Source organism: Solanum stenotomum, chromosome 10 (genome assembly GCF_019186545.1).
Source record: "Solanum stenotomum isolate F172 chromosome 10, ASM1918654v1, whole genome shotgun sequence".
NCBI classification, from domain to species: Eukaryota; Viridiplantae; Streptophyta; class Magnoliopsida; order Solanales; family Solanaceae; genus Solanum; species Solanum stenotomum.
In genome coordinates, this window is record NC_064291.1 from 17,390,748 (window position 1) to 17,399,142 (window position 8,395).

Sequence of the window (8,395 nt, forward strand, 5' to 3'; positions counted from 1 at the left end):
AAGTAAAATGGTGGCTAACAAGAAAAATACAAGATTCGGTAACAACAAAAGAAATAAGGAGATTGATATTAAATATATTAAATTTTACATTTACAATTGAAGTAATAAAAACTGATAAGAATGTTATTGCAGATTACCTATCATGACAAAGCTACTCAGACTGAGACTGAGGAAGAAGAAACAATTGAAAAGATACTCAGAGTTATAACTACACTTTGTACAAAAGTGGATAGTATGGACAATGAGATACAAAGGCTAAAGACTAATGAAGATAATCTGAAGTCTAAAGCTAGTCAGCAGCATGACTATAAAAATGTGGAGCTACGTCGATCGGAAGACGAAAAAAACCCAGAGCTAAAAGGAGACGATGGGAAACTCCTTAAAACCCATAATGTTTGTTTAAATACAGCTGCAGGTACAAGCAAACAAGTTAGCGATAAACAACATAAAAATGCAAACTTAAACCAGCTATTCGAAAATCCATTTACCTAAAGGACACCTAGACATATGTCCATAGAACCACAAACATCTACATACACAGATAGTTTGCAAAACCAAAATGAGAAAAAGACATATAACTAAATCACACGAACCTATATCGAAAATATACACAAAATCCAAACTTATTTAAACCTTAACCCCAGATCAACTATAAAAGAACTAAACCAGGATTATTTGACACAAAAGTTACAAGGATATAACAAGTTAATTGCATGACCAAAAACTAACGCTAATTTAGTAAGAGCATGTTACAACTACGGACTGTTAAAAACCGTATACACATACGACGGAGAAGAAGTTAGTGGAATACCAGAGCTACACAAGGCATTCGTCACATACAAAAGAGTTACAAAAGGAAATTTATTTTATATAAAATTCTATACAGCACCAGCGGAGATATTATACGAGGAAATAAAACCTCCAATACAGGTTATCAAGATAGGACTAACTAAAAATATGATTATACCCAAGGACATCGTACAATAAGAAGAGATATGCAAAATAGAGATACCAAATTTTAATGCCAACAAAAGAATAATTGGTATATCAGCTATCATACAGGAGCTAGCAAACAATTATTTAAACGGAAACGCTATATGGAGCTACTATGCAAGAGATCAGCTAATGATTTATTCAAATTCAAGGGAGCTAAGGAAAGCAGATATGGATAAAGTCCAAAGATGAATTTTATCATTACTTAAGCCAGAAGAATGACCTACGACGCGAGCACTAAAATCATGATTTATTTCGGCAGAGTTATTAACCATATATTGCAAGCTAATTGGTCACAAATACCCTGACCACATATGTTCAAAATGCAACGGAGAAGATAGCATAATTCCAGATGTCGATTTAGAATAAAAGAAGACGATGAAGATAAGAAGCAGACAGACAAGATAAGATATGGACAAGATAAAAAGAAGATAAGATACAAGATGGCAGACAAAATAAACGTGAATAGATAGATAGATGTAATATAATGTAATGTAAATCACTTTGCAATGTGTAAAGTAGGAATAGGATTTTGCATGGTGTAAAGTAGGAATAGTAAAAATAGTAGGTGGACATTAAAGTAAGTAGTAAAAGTCATAAAATAAGTATGGTATGTCATAATGTGTCATAAGGTAGATATATATTAGTCATAAAGTAGTATAGTACGTGGAAGATTGTAGATGATTGTAAAATAGCTATAATAAATCTTCCTTTCCTATATAAAGGAAGAGATATGTAATATGAAAGGCAGGCAATGCCTAAATAAAGATCCTCTTTCAAAAAACTCTCTCAAGATACTAAATGCTTAAAAGTTAATGGATAAATCTGAAATCCAATCAAATATTTCAGATAGCATGAATAAGCAAGATGCAAAGGTATATTGTTCAAAAATTATGCAGAACTAATTTCATATATTCCTGAATATCATATATATGATTGAATAAGTTTATGTTAGTTATTATGTATTAGAATTATTTGAATCATGATTTCTAGTTTATTAGCACACTGGAAATAGGGAGAAAACTTCTATACTATGCCATCCTAATGTTGAAATCGGTAGGTGAGGAAAGCCGTTTAGGGGAGTAAACAAAGTTGAGGCGCTGATAAGAAGGAAGTATCCGCTAAAGTACGATGCTAGTAGTGACAGGAGAACATGATAAACAGATAATCTAGTTCATAATGATCTAATATGAATTTAATCAATTATGAATATGATAGGAAGGAATAATTTGAAATAGAAAACCTGCATGATAAAGAACATGACTACATACGTTCATGACGAAATGATAAAAAACTACGAAACTTTAATCCTATATATACTTAAAAACATAGAAATAATTGAATTAAGAAGAATAATATGGGAAAAAATATTTGAAGATAACGAATCAGAAGATATAATGAACCAAGAATGGTATGAAATAAACCTACATTATTTAGGCTACGAAAGAATAGAATGGTACGATTTAGAAATAAATTTAGATTAAAATGAACTATGAATATTTATAATGTTAGATAGAATATATGAGAGATATAAAACTATTAGAACAATTAATGGAGGAAAATTTATATATGTACCAAAGAACCCAAGATATGTTATATCTAGAATATATCATAAATAATATTAATGAAATATTCAGACTAAAACAACTATCGGAAGAATATTACAATAAATATTATTATATTTTACCATGAATTTCGCACCTAATATTAAAGAAATATCAAGATTAAGACACTTAGCAAAAAAATATTACAATAAAATCTTTAAAACAAATCACTCTCCTACCACACTACCACCTACCACACTACTACTTCTATGAATTCCTCAATTACCAGTTCCGCACCGAAAAATGGTAAGATATTTTCTCAAAAATATTTTTCATTCATAAATCAAACACTAAAAAATCTTTTCCGGAAAATACTTTCTACTTTCTAACCAAACATGAGAAAATAAGTCAAAAATCTACTTGTTTTCCATAAAAACATTTTCCTTCGTACAACCCTACTCTATTTTACTCTCCATTCTCTATATTTGGAGAGTAAAATAGAGAATGTCCTCTCCAACCACTCTCTATTTTACCCTCTACTCTCCAATTATAGAGAGTTGAATAGTAGTTCTCCAAATTTGGAGAACTACTATTCATACTCTCTATTTCACTTTTTGAATATTATATTATTATTTCTACTATTTTGTAATTAACATATTACTTTTCATATAAGGCTATTAATTAAATCTCTAATATTTGCAATTCTTTTTAAATGTAATATAACATTTTTAAAAAAATATTTTATTTTATATATACTACTTTCATCTTGAATGAATAATATTTTAAATAATTTTTTTAATAATTTCGTCACTTTGTGATACAATTTGATGTTACTATTAATTTTCACTATGAAGAATGCACAAAATTTAAATGATAAGATAAAAATTTTAATTTAAAAATATAATACATAACATAATAATTTAAATACAAGATAAAAATACAATACAATGCATAACATAATAATTTTAAAAATCACAACAATAATTTAGTAATCCGGTAGGTCGTTTCTGGATTTAACGATATTCGAAAATGGAATTAGTGTATGATTTAGAGAAGTTGTGGTTGTGCTTGTGGATTTCTTTTTTCAATTATTCGTAGTTAGTTTTTAGAAAATTAGAATAAAATATAATTTAATATTAAATAAAAAATTTCAAAAAATTTAAATTTATATTACATCAAATTATATAAGATGATTATTCAGAAAAAAAAGAAAGAAACGATTTATATTATGGAATAAGAAAACAAAAATGAAATAGAAATAATAATATAATATTGAGGAGAGAGCAAAAAATTATTTTTTAGAGAGTAAAATAGAGAATTGAGTTGGAGTTGGTTGTCTGAAAAAATAGAGAACTCTATATTTTGAGGGTAAAATAGAGTGTAGGGTTGGAGATGCCCTTAAAGAACTAAAATCAATAAATGTATAGTTAAGGGACTAAACTGATAAAGGCATAGTTATGGGATCAAATTTCATAAGTTTTTAAATAGTTGAAGGACTAAATCCGACAAAAATATAGTTAAAGGACTAACTATATTTTTAAATAGTTATTTTATTACCATTTATTTGGTTACTGTTTGTTTTTAGTTGCTTCATTTCATTTTACACTTTTTTTTATCGAGTTAATATGATTTTATGTTTGAGGATTATAGGTAAAATTGGCCGTTAAAGATATTTTTGTCAATTTTCAAGGTCTCTCATGTTTATAAGAAATATTTTATTTTAAATTAATATTTATTCCATTTATTTTTATTCATATTTATTTATTACAAACACTTTTACTAATACTCTATTTGGCCATGCGATATCAAATCATAATATGCAATTATGAGATGAAGTTGAAGTTTTGTTAGGACATGCGATTTGAATTTTTTGTGTTGTATATTTTCTCATAAACATAAGAATCTCATAAGTTGTAAAACTATTAAAATAGTCCTAATTATTTATTCAATCTTAACAATTAAACAAAAAATTATAAAATTGCAGAATAATTTATTACACTATCATTGTGGTCAGTCTTGTTCACTCCATATAGATGAAAAATTATTTTTTTATTAGCATTAAAGTAGTAGTAATAAATTTGGTCGATAAATAAATTTGATAAAAATAATGAATTTGATGAATATAAATGATAAAGTTGGAATTGATTTAAAGTACTAATAAATTTTATGTTGGTGAGAATAATAAATTTTAAAAAGTAATGATATGATTATAAATTTTATTTACATATTGTAATGACTTGAAAAGTTGACTTTGGTCAACCTTCTTGGAAGTCGTGCTCAGATGAAAATTCTGACAGCTAGGTTAGCTTCGGAATATTGATTTTGGTCTAGAACGACCTTTTGTTCACTTCTCGAGACTTTAGATAGCAATTGTGGAACCTGGTTCAAATGATACTGGGTGTGGGACCCACTTTTCGTCGAAGCGAGCTCCAAATGGAAATTCCGCCTTCACCGTTGAGTCCGAAATATCGTTTCCAATCAGATTCCATATAAGGTTTGTATTTTTCCGACTCCGAACGAGTCCGAAACATCGAAATTTAAGTTTGAAGGGTTGTAAAATTTTGACGCGGCGGTGACGTGGCAGAGCCACGTGACGACACGTGGCAGAGGAGTGATATCTGGAAATTTCCAGATTTTAAAAACGAATTTTGTCCATATTTTTCATCCAACTTCAACTTGAGATTAATCCTTCATTTTGAGTCCAAATTAAGTGATTCAAAAGGCAAACTTCAAGAGAATTTCGAGGGGAATCTAGCGGTGATCTCGGAAACGCGAGGGGAGGCTTCGTTTGAGGTAAGAAATCAATTTTAGCCACTGCCAGTGTGATTTCCGGATGGTTTTGTTATTGAATTTTGAAATGTGAGATCTTGATCATCGTAAGTCCGTTTTAAGTCATTCTTGGGGCTAACTTGTAGAGTTTTTCGCAAGGATCGTCGTGGTATAATCTGTTTGGGTTGAAAGGGTCTCGTTTTTCCGAAAATTGGTGATCAAGGGGCTGCCCTTTTTAATTATTGTGGCTGATTTGCGGTGTTGTAGGCATCTGTTTGTGCTAAAATTTTGGGATATTAGTTTAGTAAGGTAGTTGGGACGTTTCCACGGATTCGATTTTGAGATTCTAAGTGTGGGCCCCACAATCCCGTTTTAGACCCGATTTTGGGTCCGTCTCCGAAAAATATAATTTTAGTGTCAATATATTCGTAATGACGAGGTGATTAACCTTTTGTTAGTGGGGAAGCATTTGGAGACCGTTCGGAGAGGAAAAGATCCGGTACCGTGAGTTGGAGCACGCGTGATCGGCTTTCAGGTAGGCTATGGTTTTCTCTCGTGAGATTGAGCATGTTTAGGCAATTGTTTATTGATTTGCTTGAGTATGGAGGGGTTCGGGTGTCGAGCATGCTAAATTTCTATAATTCCTGCCTTAGACCTTATTTCGGGAAAGTGTTGGATTATGACAGCATGTCTCTTGATATTATTGAATATCCATATCTGGTGGTGTATATGATAATATTGATTTGAAGTATGTTTGGCCTTAGTCTAGGCTTAGACTAGTGTTGCCATAGACTTGCGAGATTTCGGATGTCGTTGGGCAGTAGAACTTTTTCCGACGTCGTTTCGGACGGTTAGCTCCTTGTAGACTGATATAGCAGACTTGAGTCTGATAGTCGGTAACTCAGCTTATGACCTTGTATCCATAATGCCCTGCTTTTATATCGGCTACAAATACCCGGTTAAAGTCCGTGGTCTAGCTTACTCATTATTGGATACTTCCTCGGCGATTTGGGGTATATGAGGGTCGGACTAAAAGGATTATTTATGGTAATCGGTTTGGTGATATTTCCCGCGACGGATGGTTGGATATTGATTCTTAGCTACAGTACCCGGTTAGAGTCCGTGGTCCAGCTTACTTATTCCAGGTTTAGCTACAGTACCCGGTTCGAGTCCGTGGTCCAGCTTACCTGTGATCTGGTTTCAGCTACAGTACCCGGTTAGAGTCCGTGGTCCAGCTCATTTATGTCCAGGCTTAGCTACAGTACCCGGTTCGAGTCCGTGGTCCAGCTTACCTGTGATCTGGTTTCAGCTACAGTACCCGGTTAGAGTCCGTGGTCCAGCTCACTTATGTCCAGGCTTAGCTACAGTACCCGGTTCGAGTCCGTGGTCCAGCTTACCTGTGATCTGGTTTCAGCTACAGTACCCGGTTAGAGTCCGTGGTCCAGCTCATTTATGTCCAGGCTTAGCTACAGTACCCGGTTCGAGTCCGTGGTCCAGCTTACCTGTGATCTGGTTTCAGCTACAGTACCCGGTTAGAGTCCGTGGTCCAGCTCATTTATGTCCAGGCTTAGCTACAGTACCCGGTTCGAGTCCGTGGTCCAGCTTACCTGTGATCTGGTTTCAGCTACAGTACCCGGTTAGAGTCCGTGGTCCAGCTCATTTATGTCCAGGCTTAGCTACAGTACCCGGTTCGAGTCCGTGGTCCAGCTTACCTGTGATCTGGTTTCAGCTACAGTACCCGGTTAGAGTCCGTGGTCCAGCTCATTTATGTCCAGGCTTAGCTACAGTACCCGGTTCGAGTCCGTGGTCCAGCTTACCTGTGATCTGGTTTCAGCTACAGTACCCGGTTAGAGTCCGTGGTCCAGCTCATTTATGTCCAGGCTTAGCTACAGTACCCGGTTCGAGTCCGTGGTCCAGCTTACCTGTGATCTGGTTTCAGCTACAGTACCCGGTTAGAGTCCGTGGTCCAGCTCATTTATGTCCAGGCTTAGCTACAGTACCCGGTTCGAGTCCGTGGTCCAGCTTACCTGTGATCTGGTTTCAGCTACAGTACCCGGTTAGAGTCCGTGGTCCAGCTCATTTATGTCCAGGCTTAGCTACAGTACCCGGTTCGAGTCCGTGGTCCAGCTTACCTGTGATCTGGTTTCAGCTACAGTACCCGGTTAGAGTCCGTGGTCCAGCTCATTTATGTCCAGGCTTAGCTACAGTACCCGGTTCGAGTCCGTGGTCCAGCTTACCTGTGATCTGATTTTAGCTACAGTACCCGGTTCGAGTCCGTGGTCCAGCCCACCCGTGCCCGACCTTTGGCTACAGCACCCGGTTCGAGTCCGTGGTCCAGCCCATATAGGTTGACTCATTAGCTATAGTACCCGGTTCGAGTCCGTGGTCCAGCTTGCACGTGGTGTATTCCCAATTCCTCACTAAAGCTTCAGTTTAGTCTTGATTACTCTCATCTGCAGGTTGAGGTTTTGGAGGTTGGAGAGATTCCGGTTAAAGTCCGGGACGTAATGAGATCTTGGAATATGATTGGGAATGGTTCAGTTACAAGTCCGGAAATTGGTAATATTGTGATAGACCTTCTAGCTCCATTATTTTACTTCAACTGTCAGTCCATCTGCCGGGCTTATGGGGGTCCGTGCAGGTGGTTTCTTTTATTGTGCACGAGCGTACCCGTCGGGTTTATGGGAGCCCGGCGGAGTTAGTTAGATTGCTTGTCTTTGTTGCCTGTACGCTCGTGTACATACCCCCCATTTACTACTCTTTGCACTTGATGTGACCCTTTATTTGCATTTCAGTTTACTTTTGCTTATCTTGCTCAGTCGGCCGATGATGCCTACTGGGTACCTGTTGTTTTGGTACTCATGCTACGCTCTGCATCTATTTTGTGATGCAGGTCCGAGCACTAGTAGCCAGCGTTGATCGAGCTTGGAGTAGACTTATCTGGAGACGGGGGTGAGCACACGGCGTTCTGTACTATTTCGGTCTCCATCTGTATATATAGACTTGTCTTCTTCCCTTCGAGACAGTCCAGTCTCTGTTGTCCAGTTTTGGGACTTGTACTCATTTTGTAGTAGCTCTGTACTAGTGAC

The 8,395-nt window shown here is 35.6% G+C and overlaps 1 long non-coding RNA gene across 1 annotated transcript; it reads left to right on the forward strand.

The window, feature by feature from the left end:
• Positions 1–5,204: 5,204 nt before the first annotated feature.
• On the forward strand, positions 5,205–8,395 carry LOC125842316 (uncharacterized). Its single transcript, XR_007443902.1, has 3 exons — positions 5,205–5,330; positions 5,765–5,841; positions 8,200–8,395. It is a non-coding gene; the product is annotated as an uncharacterized LOC125842316 (long non-coding RNA).